Source organism: Lissotriton vulgaris, chromosome 7 (genome assembly GCF_964263255.1).
Source record: "Lissotriton vulgaris chromosome 7, aLisVul1.2, whole genome shotgun sequence".
Lineage (NCBI taxonomy): Eukaryota > Metazoa > Chordata > Amphibia > Caudata > Salamandridae > Lissotriton > Lissotriton vulgaris.
In genome coordinates, this window is record NC_141695.1 from 1,050,425,300 (window position 1) to 1,050,445,496 (window position 20,197).

The 20,197-nt window shown below is 43.6% G+C and overlaps 1 protein-coding gene across 1 annotated transcript in view; it reads left to right on the forward strand.

Moving 5' to 3' along the window:
• Positions 1–8,752: 8,752 nt before the first annotated feature.
• The window catches only part of CAMLG (calcium modulating ligand), a 162,295-nt gene continuing 150,850 nt past the window's right edge, over positions 8,753–20,197 (forward strand). Inside the window, exon 1 of the mRNA XM_086931495.1 lies at positions 8,753–8,917. The gene's annotated coding sequence lies outside the window, so the exon portion shown is untranslated. The remainder of the gene's footprint in view (positions 8,918–20,197) is intronic.

Below are 20,197 nucleotides of genomic sequence, written 5' to 3' on the forward strand. Positions count from 1 at the left end.
TGCTCGGAAGGGGATTTGTGGTCACCACGAAGATCATGTAGGGGGCGACAGCGTTTACGTTAATCATTTCCCGCATAGTAATTACGGCAGCGCACTGAATAACCTAATAGCCAAATTTAATCTGGAACTGCTTGAATGTACAAAAAACAAAAATAATGAATTGTGTCCAACATTTAGGGGGAGAGATGCCCATACTAATATTGACCATATTTTGGTGTATAATGGTTTGGTTTTCTCCAATGTTTGGGTAATAGAGCAGCCTGTGAGTGATCACAACAGTATTTCAGTGGAGTTAATGGGTTGGGGCCCAAAAACCGTTGTGCATCGTAGATCTGTCCACGGGATTTCTGCTGTGAGACCAAATGGTACGAGAATTAAATGGACTAAAATTGACCCTAACAAATTAATGAAGGATATTATTTGTAAATGTACCAGAGAGGTTGAATACTGCCTTGCACCTAATGTGATAGCGTCCGCCGTTCTCTCTAATTTTATGAAAATTACATGCACAGTTGAAAATTCTTTGTTAAAAAGAAATAGAGGGACTTAAAGAATTAAAACTGTGTGGTTTGACAAACATTGTGCCAAGACTCTGAAAAGGTTAAAAAGTGTACTTGATGTTAAACCCAGAGATAAAGAAAAAGTTAGAGAAGAACGTATTAATTATAAATTGGCCCTGTCAACTAGGAAAAGGGAGTTACAGAACGATGCCTGGAATAAACTTGATATGGCTGTTGCAACTAAAAACCATAAACTCTTTTGGGAAACTATAAATGGCCCATTCTTAAAGAATGATAATATTCCTGAGGTCAGTTCCCACGTTAGCTGTCTTGCATGGATTGCACATTTCTCTGAGATTTTTAATTCTGATTTTAATCCAGATGGGTCTGTTTTATGTTTTAAATGGCAGAAAATGCAGTTGTTTTTAACTTTAAATGAAGTGGCAGAGGCAATTAAAAACAGTAAGGGGGGTAAAGCACCTGGGCCCGATGGGGTACCCATGGACTTTTATAAACATTAAATATTACTATGGGCCCCAATTTTAACTCGTTATTTTAATGCAGCGGTGGAAGATAATGTACCACTGACATGGGGTCAATCAATCATTATACCCCTCTACAAAAAAGTATCCAGGTCAGAGGCACGGAATTACCGTCCAATCTCGCTATTGGACTCGACAGTTAAAATCCTTAGTCGAGCCCTATTAGTGAGACTGGAAGCCTGGGCCGAGGAGAAAAACATCTTGTCCCCGGTGCAGTATGGGTTCCGTAGGGGAATAGGTACAATGGAGCAGTGCGTGAACCTGGAACTCATAGTCGGCAAGTATACTAAAGCTAAACCTGGTAATCTTTTTTTTTTTTTTTTTTTTTTAAAACCTTTATTTTATGAAATGCACAATACACAGCGTCTGCCTACAACCCCTTGAGGCCGGCCGCTATGACATATTAGAAAAGGATACAAAAAAAACCAATAGGCAGGACGCCGTTAAAGCAATCTCTGAGTGGAAAATGTCGGGTAGAACATAGAACAATAATATCAGGATAGGAAAAGGTTTAGTTTTATGATTTTGTCGAGTACCTGTAGTAAAACTACGAAAAGAGTCGAAGCAAATCACTGAACAGGATAGACATCATCGCCAAAGGAGCACCCAGAAGGAGGAGTTATAGAGACGAGCATTCATAAGGAAACAGGAGGCCACCATCCAGGAACTAAGAGCAAACGCTACACCGCAGGATGATAGAACACAATAAACTCCCTACTATCATTGAACCCCGACCCCAAGGAACATAGAAGAGAAAGAAACCGAAGAAGAGAAGAGAAGGAAAGAAAAAGAGGGCCATAGAGACAAAGAAAAGACGTAGAACACATCCCATCCCCCCACCCTGCATACCAACGGAAGGCCACGGCCCACCCCCCCCCAATAGGCATGCCTGTCGCCCCAGAAGAACCCCAAATGGGAAAAGAGAGTCCGGAGAGTGGGAAAGAACATCCCAGTCACCGACTCTCAGGAAAGGAAGGAGGAGGAAAGTATCGCATAATCCCGGCCTCCACGAGCCCCGTAAGCATCCCCCACCCTGAGTAACATCGACACAAATGAAGTGGCAAGTAAAGCGGCAGGTGGGAAGACTCAATTCCAAACGTGAGTTAACAGAAGACCGGAGGAGGACCACAGTGATAAAACCAAAACTACAAGCACATATCACACCGGCCGCCCAATCCCAGACCCCGCCACCAACACAATACCTATATTCAATGACCCCGGCAGTCCATCAATATCACAGCAGTACGTGTAAGATCAGTCCGAAAATAAGGGAGACAACCTCAACCTTGCCCCCTGCGATGCGAAGCAGCGACACAGTCTAGCCTCATGATAGATTCCTTGGAAAATGGGAGCGAGCAGGGTGACCAAGTCCATGCGGGGGGTTGTCCATCAAGGTCCATCCGAAACTCAGCCATGTAGGTGACGAAAGTACATGAACCACCCGGCAAGGGTAGTGACAGCAGCTGCAGAGGAATGTAGGAAGCATCTCCAGTAGACCACAAAGGAGTGTCAAAACATGGCGTCCGTAAATAAGACTCCTTGCCCTGAATCGGCACACAGCCATCCGACCGCTGCGTCTCCACCGCAGGCAGCGTTTCAAGGATATCGGGCTCACGTACCTTCCATTCCTCCGAGTACACCTGAGTAGGTGGGCCACAGAAGTCGGACACCAGATGTGGCGCAGTGTCCCGCACTCGTGAGTGTTCCCAGTCTGATAGAGGCACAACGGAGAGGACAGCTTCCAGGCGGTGTCCAAGGATACAGGCGTTGTAACGGAAAGCAGTGCGAAAGGAATCCAGGGCTTCAAGAATGTCTGCAGTCCGCACTGGTGCCGTAAAAGGGAAGGATGCAGCGGGTCCCTGTTTACGGGGCTCGAAAAATCGTGGCGGCCCCCCAGACTGAACATCTACGTCTCCGTAGTGAAGCTGAGCACCTCGCCAGTGCCCCCTGCAGTATGGCCGGGCCGGGGGCACAAAGGAAACACAGACCATCGTGCCCTGTGCAGATGGATACGGCGCAAACCGGGATCGTGAAGGATAGATAGCAGTTGCTCTGTCCTCAAAATGGCTCCCGCCACCTCACACAACGAGGCAAGAGACGAACAAAGACAGCAACAAGTCCGAGCGGCGATACATTGTTGCGATCGCAGCCAGCGTGCCTCCCGTGGAAAGCGGAGCAAAGCGAGGCGGAATACAAAGTAGCAGGGAGGACCTGGTTCAGCTGCCGCACTCTGTAGGCCGGCTGGCCCCGTCTACTGTGGCCGCTGTTATGGACGAAGGCAGTCGATCCTGGGGAACAAAGACCCTTCCGCGCCGGGCAGCGTCTGGGAGATGGCGAGTACGCTACACCGCTTCCACAGCAGGGAGGCCATAGAGAGACACACCATCGGAGTCAGGGTCCTCTCCCATGCCCGAAAAGTCGACTCAGGAGCAGGATGGAAATCAGGATAGGCAACGGGACGGGAGGAAAGTGGAAGGGTCGGCGGAGCCGAAGGACTAGGCGGCCATCTTAGTTGCAGGCTAGGCTCCTCCCTAAACCTGGTAATCTTTACCTGTGTTTTGCCGACTTGAGTTCCGCGTTTGATCTGGTGGAACACGCACTACTCTGGCCCACATTACTGGCAATGGGTGCTCCTACTGAAATTATCCATCTGCTTGCCCATTTGTATAATAACTTATCAAGCAAAGTAAGGATTGGAACAGATGGTGAGTGCACCCCTTTTTTTGAAGTTAAGAGAGGCATCCGTCAAGGATGTGTACTCGCCCCCCTACTATTCTCTCTTTTTATTAATCGTGTTGATACAACTTTAAGAAAGATTAATGCAGATGCACCAACTATAAACGGTAACCCTATCCCAGTCCTTTTATACGCGGACGACGCGGTCCTCCTTTCTAGGACCCACAATGGACTGCAACATTTAATTAATCAATTCCACGTATTTATTGAAAATAGGAAATTAAAAATTAATAAAGGGAAGACGGTTACCATGGTGTGTGGTAAGAAACCAAGAAAATATAAACCCTTTTTTTAGAAGGGGGGAGATTAGAATCAGTTAACAGTTTCTGTTATTTAGGCATCACCTTCTCAGGAGACGGGAAATGGATAAATGAACAAAAAAAGTGTTCTTTTTAAAATGGCCAGGAATACAAATTGTATTTTTACATTTGCTGCTAAATTAGGGGATCGCAGAATTTATGAAATGCTAACCCTTTTTAACGCCAGATGCATCTCTTCAGCTATATATGGGGCCGGAGTTTGGGGGTACGATGCACAGAGTGCCAAATCTGTTCAGGGGAAGGAGAATGTGTTTTTAAAAAGATTAATCAGTGCCCCAGCTACGGCTTCAACGGAGTTAATACATAAGGAACTAGATTTGTATTATGTTAATGACCTAATTGCCCTCCGTCCCCTGTCCTTATGGCGTTCAATTTGGGCAAAGGAGGAGACAAAGTTTACGCAGGACGTAATAACTGATTGTATTAAACTTGACCGCCGATCAAATATCCCCTGGCTGAACCATATACATCATTGGTATAAAACATTGTATGGTTTGGATATTTTTAATGATTTAATAATGGATCCCATACTATCAAAGCGGGAATTGAAGGTCTCGTTTTTGAACTATACAGCAGAGACTAGAATGGAAACATATAATAAACAGAGCACATTCAATTTCTATCAACAATATAACATCAATGCAGGTTTCCAATCTTACCTTGTAACAGTTAGTATTCACTCCCATCGATTTGTGTTAACCCGTCTCCGCCTAGAAATTGTGCATCACCTTGTGGCCTTCCCTGTGCCTAAAAAACCTGGAACTTGTTTGTGCCCATGTGATGGCAAATCAAAACAGAGTACGTGTCACTTTATGTTATCTTGTACTTTTTATACCTCTTTTAGGAAATATTATTTGAAACCCATCTTTTTAAAGTATAATACGCATCATTTACAAACAGCAATGAAACTAGTGTTTAATCTAGAGTCCCCAGATGTATGTTTTTATGTGGCCACTTATATTTTAAAATGTATTTCTGCAAGAAAATCAACTATTATATGAATTTTTCTCCAGCTGCTAAACGTACTATGCACTTTAAAAACAAGATGTTAACATCATGTATTTTTATGCTAATTTGCACACATATGTTTGTCGGACTAATTGCTGCTACTGTATAATATTCACTGTTGGAATGGCATAGCATTTGCACTCTGTTCCACTTATCATCATTCTCTGTGAATAGCTAGTCTAGGTGCTGCTAATTGCATATTGCACTTTAGGAAGGATGCTGTAGAATTTTCCTCTTGAATTGCCAATTTGCACATATACTAATATAGAGACGATACTTAGCACTTTAACTGCATATTTGCACATAACTAAGGTCGTATAATTGTCAATATTACAGTTAAATGTATTTTTCGAATGGCCTAATGATTATGTTCTATAGATCCTGCTAAATGTATATTAAGATACAGAATTATCTGTATAGGGTTTCGTTTTAAGCCCTATTTTGCTACATTGTGTTTTATGGTAGCTTGCTTTAGTATTGTGTAAATTTTTATGTCTGTTGCTATATGGTTGTATTTTCTTTACAAACCGAATAAAGCATCTTTGACTTTGAGAAATGTCAAAACCCTCTTCTTCCTGGTAACCAAGGGCCAGATGTAGGTAAATGAGATTTACCGATTTTTAATTACCGAATTTTACCGATTCGGTAATTAAAAATCGGTAAATCTGAGGGGTGGATATGTAGGAACATCCAGATGTTCCTTTTACCGAATCGGTAAATACCGATTCTGACAAGGGTGCAGGGGGTGTCACTTTGACACCCTCCAGCACCCCCAAAAAAGGTTCGGGCCATGTGGCAGGCATACCTGCCCTAAGGGCAGGTCTGCCTGTCATATGGCACAGGTGTGCATGCACACATGTGCATGCACACCAGAATCGGTATTTTACCATCAAATAGTATTTGATGGTAAAATACCGATTCTGTAATGCTTGTGAGACTCAGAAGAGTCCCACCTACATATCAATTTTACCGAATCGGAAAAAATACCGATTCGGTATTTTACAGAATCTGTAAATTTACCGATCGGTAAATTTACCGATTCTGTAAAATACAGGGCCCTACATCTCAAATTGCATTTACCGGTCGGTAACGGCCGAATTCGGCCGTTACCGACCGGTAAATGCCTACCTACATCTGGCCCCAAGCTCCATGCACTTTGAAAGAGGCACCTTCACCATATTGTTTGAGATTTTTTTTCAAGAGTAGGCACGAAGATCACCTTATCAGTCATCGGAACTACCATTACCACTAATGTGAAGCGAGCCACAATGTGACAAGTACCGTTTTCAAGCTGCATTAAGAGGATCACAGCAAATTCTATACTTGATACTCTTGCTGGAAAAACCTTAGCATTTGACGACTTGCTAACTGACTGAAATAGTACTTATCTTGAATCTGATGTGCAGCGTTACATGTGTTCAGATGAGGCACGTGCACACACTCTATTTTCATGGCCACTAGCATTTTGCAGTTTTGAAGCTGCTGCACTTCCGGCATGGTTATGGATTTGTCGGATGTGTCACACAATCCATCATGTGCTTTATAATGAGCAGATTACACTAAAAATAGTTTTTAGCTGAATCAGATCAAAAGTCAGTAAAAATGTAGCATCACCCGCCGCTCCACAGTCGAAGGCCCTTCGCAATGCTTGACTGGTCACGTTTATGTTGCTTATTTCTGTATTTGGGTGTCAAAGTGGTATTAATGAGGTGAAACTTTTTCCCAGAATGAGTAAAAATGCCAAAATAATGAGGTAACTAAAACAAAATGTGCCTCATAGCGTCAAATAATTCCATTGTTTTTCCGAATAAATTAGGTAAGCCCTGCCACATAATTCAAGTGGTCCAAGCTACATCTTCGAAATTGTAAAATTAGACTATTTCTATCTTCCTGGTATGGTACAGAAACAGTTGACTACATAACTGTATTAGATACACACCTAAAATGAGTATGTAAACTAGAAAAAGATATTGTTCTGGCATTTCCGATGAATGTTTTTTATTCCATTTTCAAAGAGCACTTCAATCACCTCCACATATTTCATATTTATACAAAGCACAAGTTATTAAGGCGTTGCTTCCACTTATATCACTATTTTCATAAAAGACTATTAGGGAAAGTGAAATGGTAATGAAGGAAGTCACAGTCACACACCAAGTCTACAGCTACAGGTTTTTATAAGCACATGGGAATGCCTGCAGTCACCTGAAATACCAAATGCACATTTTAAAACATAACTGCAGTGGTAGGGTGAACTTCTGATTATGAAAGATGATAATTTAAGGACATATGTAGGAAGAAAGCGTGCGCCAGACAGAGCCGAACACATGCACATAGACTACTGGGGCAACAAAACACATATGCATGTTTTGAGCAACAGTCTTACCAGTTCGTATTCACAACATTTTCCCTTGAGCTGGTTTCTGATTTCATAAATCTTCAGAGCCAAAAATGGACTCTCGAAAGAGATAGGCTATTTGAACTCCTATCCCGGACTCCAGGGTCTCGCACATGAGTCGCTAAACAGGGGACAAAGCAGAGACAACAAGCATTGGCATAGCCAATAAGTCTTGCTTTTGGGACCTTTTAAGTGTTTAGTTATCCAGCACAATACCTTTGGTGCAACAACATCACTGTTGCATGGCTAAACACTTATAAGTTCCCAAAGGCGAGACCTATTGGCTATGCCAATGCTTGTTTCCCTTAAATTTAAAGTGACAAGTGCATACAAAAGCAGAGACAGTAGCCGTAAACATAGAAGACATACTTTCTTTTGTTTTCAGTAAAGTTGTTTTTCAGTATTGACAGTTTGACACATCCAATTTTTTCACATTTAATGTATAATATGCGTTTATGTTCTCTATTCATTGTTTTTTCAGATAGACATTAAATAAATACATAAATACTGGTTTAAATACCCATTGATCACAGATTTTGTATAGCTCATAATAAAATTTCAATATATTATAAACATTAAATATTTTTAAAAAACTGTAAACCATAGACTGTCATTCTAAAGTGTGTGTGTATATAATATATAAATGTATATAATGTGTGTGTGTGTGTGTGTCCCCTTAAATGTTTTTTGTGGAGTCCTTCTGTTCCCGTGATTCGGGTACGACCAAAACATAGTCCTATTTCTATATCTACGGCCGTCTCGGTTTTTTCATCCTGAAAATGACAATGACACTACAAGCGTGAAGTCTGACCCGTTCTTCTTATTTTTTTTCTCCAAAAGGATGTCTATTACGTATTGCCGTCAGGCAGCGTGAAGACCATCTTTCGAACGGGATCGGTGCCTACCAAAAACAAAGAAAGACAACCTTTAAAAAACACCTGGAAGTCTACTGTCATTCTAGCAGCCATGATTCAATGGAGGGTTGCTCCATAGATCTGAAATTTAATAAGGAACACAAAGAAATTCTGTAACACAAAAGCGATGGAATATGTTGATACCATTTATTCAAGTGGAAATAAACGAAGCAAAACATGTTAAATGCTTTTGAACGAAAATAAACTATTTGCGCTAATTTCGAAATGTATTTAAATATTTGATTGCAAGTGTTCATTTATTAAATATTGTTCTGAAATATGCTCAGATTTGCCGATAAATTAAAAAATACTACAAGATGGCCGCCACGGTGACGAAGCTGCTTGCTGACTCTGAGGTGAGAGCATACTCATCTCCATATGTCTAGTTGCTTCACGCCGCAGTGAGGTTTTTCAGTATTGAAGAAGAGGGATCAGTCTTTACCAGAGTTACAAAAGCCTGACAGACGTTTGCGTTGGCAGTTATGGGTCCTGAATCTAGGTGAGTTTGAAGCCAAGCAACTGTGTCCAGTGAGGGGGATCCAAATAGAATGACTGGCTAACAAAACGACCAGCCCAGTATAGGAGGCTGTCCAGCTCTATGGTATTAGGTCTGGGAGTGGTGGCGTTAGTATTTGCCGTGCACAAATGTAGCAGATATATTGTGAGTATTATTTAGTAAATCAGTCGACGTCAGGCGCATGACGATAACAACGTTTTTGTGAAATTCTAGTGTTCATGCGTTAGTACAATACACAGAAGGGTTGCCGTTTCGTTCTTTGTCAGAATGAGCGTTCAATTACTAAAGACGATTTCTGGGAATTTTTAGTCTGCTTCACTGTACCCTCCTGGCCTGGGCAAATACATCTAACAACGATTTGTTATAACACGGCCTTGCAGTGGACGCATGGTATTCTGATACTGAGTTCTATATGGTAGCACTCGTGTTCCACTGAACACGTAAAGAGTGACACAATTTCAAACACACACCCACTGCTGCCAAAATACGTCACTAATTGACTAAGCCATCACTGTTTGTCACTGAATGGCTTATTCACACATAGATTTTTCTCAAGGTAAAGAAAAGAGTCTTGGGTGGAGCTAAGGTTTCTGGTTGAACTTACGGTGTAGGGGGGTGCCCAATCTTCAGCCACCAAACTCGCAATCGAGTTATTTGCTCCTGGCTGAAAAACAGTACCTCGATCCTGCTCCATTTAACTTGAAGTAGTTCATCTTCAGGCAACAGTATTAATATAAGAGCACACTTTGGATTGAGCCTGGTTCTGCTCTTTAGTGAAGGGTTACAATTATTTGTTGTCTTCATATCAAACTGGGTAGAACGCAGAGAAGTGGACAAGGAAATCTAAAGATGATTTGCAGACATTAAATAAGGTAGGACTAAGTGACAATCCTTTTGGGATGCCAAAATGTAAAGGAGTGGTGTCCGATTCATAGGCAGGCCGGGAATCTGTCTGATATCTGGAAGAAAGGAAAGATTGATCCTTTTGCCGACACCAAGGTGGAGAAGGACAGAGACCATATCAAAGGCCGTCAAGAAATCCACTAAAACGAGAGCAGCAGAGTATTCCTGATTAAATTGCATTTTGAGGTTCTTGATAACGGATACGAGTGCTTTGTAGTGGGTGGAATGTTGTCTGGGAAGGTTCTAGTGCGTAGTTTGTATTCAAGATAGCTGGACAGTTGAGAGTTAATAGCTTTCTTGAGAATTTTGGAAGGAAAAGCAACAGAGATATGAACAAAAGTTACTAAGAAAATTTGACTGCACCGTTAGTGGTTTTTAAGAGAGGAATAATAAAAGCATGCTTCCAGTTGAGTGCAGCTGATGCTGACTGGATCAAAAGATTGCATAAAGCAGAAAGAACTGGATATATGATATTAGGCATGCTAGTAACAATGTTAGGCGGGCAAGGATCGCGTGGATATCCTGTTTTGGTAAATTAAATCAGTGTGTCCTTTCTCTACCTGGAAGAATATTAAAGTTGGGGAGTTTGATGGTATATGAGAGCATGGAGAAATCATTAGATCGTAATTTCTTAGGGGAGTAAGGTGGAAATCCCAACTAAATAGTAGTAATTATTTATTTAAGAAAAATACTGAGATTTCGGACCATAGCTACGAAGGGAGGATAGCCATTCACAGGTGGACAAGGTCCTTGACAGTATCAATGTGATTGAATAAAACTTTATCGTATTTAAACACATCAATTATATTAAATAATGCAATAAAGAATGGTAAATCAAGGATTAAAATACCCACGGTCCAAAGAAAATTTGAGGTCCGGTAAAGTTTAAATGTCTGTCCGTGTGGTTAATAACAAATTGTATGTCAGTCCAGACATTTGATAGGCTTTGATTTAAAAGAATCAGATTGTAAGTCAATTCTTGACAGTGGATAAGATCTTGCAGGTGGAATTACAAGAGGTTTTATTATATATAAAAGGGTGCGTGGCTGTGCGATATGAAGGACTGATTTTTATAGCCCTGATGAAGATGAAATACTGAAATGCATTTCCCGATTAAATCAGTTTGCAAAACCCCAAGAGTGCTCCGATCTCTGGAGTTGTCGTGTAACTAGACAAATCCGCCTGTCGTCCACGGATGTACCAGCTGGGAGTTCGGCTGCCTAAGGTGGAACTGTGTTTGGGATGAAATTGGCAGACCAGAACCGCCGCTGCTGGAACCTGATGTCCTAGAGGCACGCGGACTATTCAAGTATGTTGTGCCCTAACCATATGAGGAACACCAGAAGGACCCTTGTCAGCAGTATCGTGGGAAAGATGCACAACCAGACCACAAGAGAAAATAGTGGCTACACTAGAAAACGGCAAAGTACAAGTGGAGTGGTGGCCGCGGCAAAAGATTTCAACGAATGAATTGCATTGTGGGACATCGTGGCCCGTCTCAATCAAGTACAGATGCTGACGCAAATAGACTACTGCCGTTTTCTGATAGGTGTGGGCTCCGACAATGAGGTGAAGTAATGTTTAAAAGGGTTCGTGGCTGTGCGATATGAAGGACTGATTTTTTTTTTAGCACTGATGAAGGTGAAATACCGGAATGCATTTACAGATTAAATCAGTTTGCAAAACCCCGAGAGTGCTCCGATCTCTGTTGTTGTTGTGTAACAAGACGAATCCGCCTGTTGTCCATGGATGCACCCGCTGGGAGTTCGGCTGCCTAGGTGGAACTGTGTTTGGGATATATGTATTTGCTTAAGAAGCTGCTTCATTAGTACAAACCAGGCATTGATATTCTTGGTTATAGAACTTTGCCTGTGGTATCATAGGAAACATGCCATTTGCATTCAAGTTTCTTGAAGTGTTCCAGATTTCGTTTTTTCAGCTGTCACTGGTTTGGTTAAAGAGGTGAATTTACTTTTGTGTTTCAGTGGTTTAGTTTATGGCCTTTAAATGTTCACTTTCAGTGCTATATTCCTAGTAAAGCAAATTTGTGGGATGCTTTATCCCATTTGTAGATTGATAATTTGTTTGTTCCAGCTAGCCATCTGAAATATTTTAGGGTTCCATTAGGACATGCCCCTCCTTCCTTTGGTGGCCTACTATATGGATGCTTTTGTGCTGAGGACGCACCGAAGGTCAGCTCTTCACCTGGACCACACCTAGCGTCAGGAACCCTAATCAGTCAACCCCACTGTTGTCAATGAACTACCTATTTATCTGAGACTCTTCTGTCACTGAATGTACAGGTAATGTCTGTACTGGTGCCTTCTCTCGTCATCTGTCCGTTTTTGAGCATTATTCATGCTCTTCTTGTGGTTGTTCCTGCTGCACCATTTTTAGGTCGAGCTGGAGAAAGCGTCCAGCGAAGTATCTAATGTTGTCCGCTGCCTGGGAATGTGAGACCGGGGTCGGGCGCGCGCGGCGATTGGTGTCTGTGGACGTGCACGTTCAGGCCGGCGCCGTGCACATCTCCTGCCTCACATTCCCTAAAGTGCGCAAACACACATGCACACACGCACGCAGACACACGCACGCAGACACACGCACGCAGACACACGCACGCAGACACACGCACGCAGACACACACACACACACATGCATGCACACACACGTGCATGCACACACACACGCAGGGTGGAGTCTGCACCTATGGAACTGGGAAGCGCTGCAGGGAAAGCGCTGTACATGATAAGATCACCGCTGCTGGCCCGAGGTTCTTATAGTGTGTGAACTTACCCCCCAACTTCACCGCCGTGTGAGAGTGCATCAAGATCGCCATTAGAAGCACCGCCAGCGGCCCACGAACCTCGGGAGGCCATTGCCTGCTCCACCTACGTCACCTCCGTGCCGCGCTGTGGTTGGCTCAAAGTTTCAGCGATTCCCGCCGCGTCATCAGAGGGCTGCGCCGGGATTGGCTGCAGCTCTCCAGGACTTCAGTGACATCACCTGTGTGCCGCGCTCCCATTGGCTTTACCCCAACGGCTTCCCCGGCTTTGGCCGGGACAGGGAGGAGATTTGCTCCGAAGGCCGGAGCGTGACCGGAGGGGAAGGAGCCTCGCCCAGCACAGCCGCCGCTTCCCAGGTAACGCTTCCTGATCTGATTGTGCACACTGGGAGGCTGTGGGGGAAGTAGTTTGAGACTGCCTCAATAATTGCTTTGCGGTGTTTGGATGCATATTTAAGGTCTGGCCGATTGATGCTGGGTTCTACACAGTGTCTGTGTCGGAGAGACTGGCATGGACCGACCTCTGTAGTGCTCTCAGCCTCTCCTCCAGAGATTGATGCAGTGCAGGCGTTCTGCTTGTGTGCTCACCTAAATGGGCTCAGTATCCGCTTGCACTACACCGTTAATAGGAACTCAGTAGTCTCATTGTGATCGTTGTTACAGCTCTTCTGCCCTCTGTGTATCTCATGGCGCAATCTTCACCATGCAGTCGTCTTGCTCCTTTAATTGTTTTGTGATGTTTGGTCGCGCATAGAAAGATTAAAAGGTCATAGTGACTCCGACACTATCCGAAAGGTGGGTGACGCTCTGAGTGCAGCTCCTGCTATTGTGATTTGATGCTGGATGCTACACGGTGTGTCTGAGTCGCAGGGGCCGTCACGTGTCATTCTTATTACTCTCAGCCTCTCTGCCGGGGATTAATGCATCGCAAATGCGTTCTGCACTTTAAGTGCTCTTTAAATGCACTCTGCTTGTTAAAATATCTTCCCTCTTTATTGTGAGTAGGGTGTAGGTTCCATAGTGCACTGCGAGGGGCTACTATTCTCCGTAGAACACCACGGTGTCTCAGTTAGGGCTGCGGTGCCAATTTGGTTTCAGTTCGGCTCCAGGGCCCCTCTCACTGGATATTGATGTTTGTGCAAGATTTCCTTCCTCGTTAGCGGCGTCCGAATATTCTCACCTTTTCGGATGGCTTATTATGCGATTTATTGACTTGTGTGGACTGCCATTCCTCTTTTATTCAGTGATGTTGTGGCACTAGGTGTGGAACCGGAGAACTACACTGCCACCTTCTCCGAGTCACCCTCACACCATCACACCCTCTCACCCTCACACACCCTCACTCACCCTCACACCCCCTCACACCCCCTCACACCCCCTCACACGCCCTCACACACCCTCACTCACCCTTACACCCTCACACACCATCACACCCTCACCTCAATCAGTCAATCAATCAAAAATATTTGTAGAGCGCACTACCTACCCGTAGGGTCTCAAGGCGCTTGGGGGAGGGGGGGGTGCCGCTACTGCTCGAACAGCCAGGTCTTGAGCTTCTTCCTGAAGGAGAGGTGGTCTTGGGTCAGGCGCAGGTCGGCCGGGAGGGAGTTCCAGGTCTTGGCGGCCAGGTAGGAGAAGGACCTTCCTCCTGTGGTGGCTCTACGGATGCGTGGGACGGCGGCGAGGGCGAGGCTGGCAGATCGGAGGTGGCGTTTGGGAGCGTAGAAGTTGATGCGGTTGTTGAGGTAGCTCGGGCCTTGATCGTGGAGAGCTTTGTGTGCGTGGGTAAGGAGACGGAAGGTGATTCTCTTGTTGACCGGGAGCCAGTGCAGGTCTCTTAGGTGTCCGGAGATGTGGCTGTGTCGTGGGATGTCGAGGATGAGTCTGGCTGAGGCGTTCTGGATGCGCTGGAGTCTCTTCTGGGTCTTGGCGGTGGTTCCGGCGTAGAGTGCGTTGCCGTAGTCCAGTCGGCTGGTGACGAGGGCCTGGGTGACGGTCTTCCTGGTCTCCGTGGGGATCCACCAGAAGATCTTCCGAAGCAAGCATGACCTCCCCTCACACACCCTCTCACCCACCCTCACTCACCCTCGCACACCCTCACTCAGCCTCGCACCCCCTCACCCCCTCATCCTCACTCACCCCCTCATCCTCACTCACCCCCACAACCCTCTCACCCTCACAACCCTCTCACCCTCACAACCCTCTCACCCTCACAACCCTCTCACCCTCACAACCCTCTCACCCTCACACACCCTCACACACCCTCACCCTCACATCCCCCCACCCTCACACATCCTCACACCCTTACACCATCATACCCTCACACCCTCACTCACCCTCATTCACCCTCACACCTCCTCGCACACACACCCTCTCACTCACCCTCACCCTCTCACCCCCTCACTCACCCTCACACACCCCCTCACCCTCACACACCCCCTCACCCTCACACACACCCTCACTCCCTCACACACACCCTCACTCCCTCACTCACTCTCTCACCCCTCTCACCCTCACACACCCTCTCACCCACCCTCACTCACCCTCACTACCCTCACCCACCCCCACCCCCTCACCTTCACACACACACCCTCACACCCCCTCACCCTCACACACCCACACCCTCACACACCCTCACCCCGCATCACCCGTTCGCCACCACAACATCAATCTGTGCAACAATTCAACAACTAGTTCAAATATGTTCTCTCAATGTTTCAAGCTTTATTACAAATGTAACAAAAAGATGTTAATATTTCACTTCTGTTCTAGGATTTTTGTCACAAAAAAAGACACTGAACATAATCTTCACAAGTTATTTACAAAAGTTTAAGCTATTGCCATTATAAATGACAATCCCTTTTATTTAAGTATGAATTATACAACAAAAAAAATTAAAAGCCATTGTTTGTAATATCAATACATTTAAGTCACGTAAATACAACACATATTGCATTACAAGTGCTAAATGTGTCACATTTGCAAAAGTTATAACTATTGGCATTGTAAATGACTAAGCTATTAATTTCGCTATTTTCAAAAACAAAACATAACTAAAAAAATTGTCATTTACAATACCAATAGCTCACACTTTCCTAATGCGAGACCTATTGCATTGCAAAGGCTTGTTCCCATAGGATCTCCCTTACAGTCTCACTCTTTCCCCCCTGGAACTGACCACGTTGTCTCTACACATTTTTTCTGTATATTAATCATTGTGAGATCTCTACCTAAACATTCCTTGAACATTTATGATTTTATTATTTTTGCATACAGTTGACATCCTGCTCCTCACTGAAAATTGATTACACGATTCTTCCTCACCTGATCTTTCTTTAGCCATTCCCAGAGGGAATCATCTTGATAGACAACATCACTACTAAGTAGGGGGACTTGGCTATTATTCCTTGTTCACTTTCAAGTGTTTTTCTCAAGGGTAATGCATGCTTTTTATCCAATACAGTCCCTCATCCTCTTTATCTGGTGTATTTATTTACCACCGACCGGGTCCCCGAACTAACTTCAGCACTTCTATTATAGACTTCACTAAAATAATATCTGACATCCATATTCTGTAACCTTTACTGAGTCCCCTAGGGTTCTTGATTCTGCCAGATAGTTTCCTCTTTTACTTAAAGTGCAGCTCATATCCTAGATTCCAATTTTTGCTATCATCCACTTTTAGTCCTTGCGTCTTTTCCTCTCGTGGTCATTTTGCAGTTCCTTTTATTATTCCTCAACAGCCATCTCTAGGCATTGTTTACAATATTTCTTCCAAACGTTCCTGTTATAAAGTAAGTTCCCCTGAGTTTGTTGTTGCTCTTTGTTCATATCCTCTCGCTGTTACTTCAGACATTGATGCCGCCACCAACTTTAATGTCTGAATTCTGGATGCCATTGACCCACCCCACCTGTTTATTACCACTCTTCTCATTGAAAGTAGCTCTCTGAGCCCTGGTACGCATCTGAACTGAGGCTTTCCAAATGTCATTGCAAATCGCTTGAATGCATCTGGTGGAAATTTTATGGAGCTTTTGTCAAAGAGTACACTATAGCAGGCAAATACATCTTACAATTGTTTCATTTGCTGTACACTCATTTCCTATTTCTTCATCAAAATTGATACTCCGTAAGCCTTCTCACATGAGACCTTTCCTATTGTCAAAAGTCTTTTACATCCTCCTGTTTTGCAGTAATTCTATCTACACCACACAGGATCTTCGTTGACCTCATCGCTGCTAAGGAGATTTTCCTGGTGTGCTGGATCCTTTGAAATGGGTGTGGTCATGACGGAACGGTTCCGTCATGAGCACAGCTCAACCGATGCTCATGACGGAACCGTTCCGTCATGAGCATCGAAGGGGTTAAGATTTCTCCATCTTTGTTACTCAGTCTTTGGGTCAGTCTTTCGAAGTTTCCATCTGTCTCCCTCTACTGAATTCTCATTGGCTGAACTTGATATGAGTCCCACCACCATTATTAGTTCCTCTAGCTTGTTAACTAAATCCAGTTCTCCTCATGACATGATTTATCTTGCTGTTACTGATTTAGCCCCTGCTCTTCTCTCTCTTCCATGTATGTTCCTCAGCATCTGGAAGCATGCTGAGGAATAGAGTAGAGGGCAGTTCATATATAAATCCATGGATCAGTTTCAAGCAGACAGGCAGTTCCAGTGTAACCAGGACGTCCAAAACAGCAGACAACTAACCACATTACCTAGGGTACATCTTCCATACATTTTGTGGTTGTAGTTACGCAAGCCAAAAATCCTATTTAACTCCCCCCTCCATGTGCACAGTCAAGCCGTTGCCCCTAGAGAGTCCTAACTCCAACTGGATTATTTGCTTCATCACTTTCTAGACCGTAGAACTTCTCTCTGCCCCAGACTTTCTCAAATTTGTTGAGGCAGCCTCTGCCCTTTTCGCCTCCACTTACACCAGTTTATTGCGACGAGTCACAAGTCTTCACCGACATCCCTTTGCAATTCTGATAACACCAAAATCTGCATGGTCTGGTAAATAATGTATGCTTTCCCCCTGTTAAATTCCGGCATGTTTGACATACCGTAATTTAACGAAAGGTAAGATGTTTAATGCACCTATTGATTACTGAGTGTGTTAATATAACACCAAGCTCAGAATTCCGGCCCCTGCATGAATAGAAGTTCGGTAAACACTGACCCACTTGTAATTGAGGCATATGGAGTATTGTTAGATTCTAACGCAAACCTTCCCATAATTCCATGAAAATAGAAGAGGTGAGAATCGTGAAGTCTGAAAATGTAAATGAAAGTTGAATATTAAAGTATGAAAATCTGAAAATAATTCTCAGAAGTGTATGCTGATCCTTTAGGATGTCTAGGATATTTACACAGAATAAGATTAAAAATGGATGCACAATTGAATATCTGCAAGGTAAAAAATGTACCTATCACAATTAGTGAAGCTGTTAGAAAGTTGCAAGGATGGCAAAATCATGAATAGTAAAAACAGGAGGCTACTAAATAGCTATCCCCAGTTGTGCTAGCACAGAAACCAGGGTCAACATCTAGTTGTGCACTGACCTGAGAGAGTTGAATTAAAATGTAGTTGTGAACAAATATCCCTTATCTGATATCTGACGCAATGACAATATTGAAAGGAGCTCAGGTGGTCACACCATTGCATATGAAGTCAGCGTTCCATGAAATCAAACTAATAAACTCACACCACATGGCACCTGGAGATCTGGTGGAATGTTGTTTGGTTTATTATTAGCAGTAGGAACCTTCCAGAGAGCAATGGAGAGTGTCCTGAAAGGAATTAAAGAATGAATGATATATCGGGACACTGTACTAAAGTATGGTTATAGTGGAAAGAAGAAGTGGAAGGAAAGCTGTATATAACCAACTACACAGCCTACGAGATTGTAAAGCCCCGTCCAGGCCACACCTCATTAGAATAAAGAAGACCGGTTCTAAGGCTGTACATTTGAGGTTGGTTTGAAAATCATAGAGGACACCAAGACAGAACAATTTGGGAGAAGTTATTTTAGTTGTAATTCTTAAACCAACACATGTTTATAGACTGCTAAAAAAACTATGTTGCTTCATCATGGTTAAAAAAGTGATTTTACAGTACACCGATCTAACATATTAGTACAGAAATATAACAAAAACAAACATTGGTAAGTGGTTTCACCTCTGTGATTAATAATAATGTTTTTGGTTTGTAAGTTTTAGCTTGGTGAGCAGTTTAGCAATGTAAATTAAGAACCCATAAGATTGGGCACCACACGGGATTCTAAAGTGCTATGAAAGGCAAGACAATATGATACAATAATGCTCTGACATCACAAAATCATAAGGTCACAGAGTTTTTCCAACTGCAGCAAGCAGCAAAAGAGAACCCACAGGCATGCACAAGTAGTAATTAAACACCATTTTCGACACATCTTTAGTGTAGAATGTATCCCCATAAATACAATAGTCCGAGCAATAGCTTGAAATCCTGGCTGGTTACACATGTAATCTTGCACACAGCGCTTCTGTTATGGGCAAGTATGTAGAAAATCCAGCTTGGGCACAGAAACCTTCAGCTACGGAAACCCCAGTTATTATATTGGGTAGATAATACACACAAAAGTGTGCACCCTGAGGCATTGTATCGCGGTAGTGCTTGTCAGCCTTTTCTTTAGAGCCTAATATCAAAGAATTGAGTATTCAAGTGTAAGTAGCAGGCTGCTGTCTCAATGAGACATCTGAAAACGGGGCAAGCAAGAATGCGGGAGAGGATGCGAGGTGGGTGGGAGGCAATCAAAACACAGGAGAGGGGGACAAACATCAACAAGGAAGCAACGACAGGGAAACAATAATGGGGCAACAGCAACGTGCAGAGGGAGGAGCGAAACAGCCTGCAAGCACATGCACTCTCAAGGAATGGAGTCAGAGCATCATTGAAGTTGTTGGAGTGGGGATAGACTCTGTATGTTAATACAGAGACATTCTCGTGTCGATTTGATCTTACTGGTGCACGAACACACACACACAATTCTACACGCGCATTATTACTCTGAGCGGCTCAACTCTTTCTCCTGGACCTCAAAGCATTAAACTGTACATTAATATGTTTCACAGTATAACAGAAGACCTGAATAGGACACGCTCCTAAGAATCAATAAATGCATGTCTTATTCGTGGTTTTAGAGTCTGCTGGTGTTAATTCCTGAATCTTTTCCTTGGACACTTCTATGTCCTCCACCCTCCTATAAAAGGCGAGATATATGTCTGGCACAAGTGAAGCTGGACAAGCTGAAGATTGCCGGGGCAACCTAAGTTACACAGACTTCTCTCCCTGGTCAAGGGGAGGAAAAAAGAGATTTAAAGAATTCAAGCTGAATTTCATAAGAGGTCCACCAATAGGTTCCTGTTCCTAAACCTGGGGTATGAAAAGACTGACACAGATAACCATAACCCTATCCAGAGCATCCAGATATTAAAAATGACCTAAAAGGGATGGTTTCTAGGATTAATAATCCCTTAGAAAATGTAATTATTTGTAACGATCCTGGGCCAACACTTTCCCAGAAATCCAAGCCCA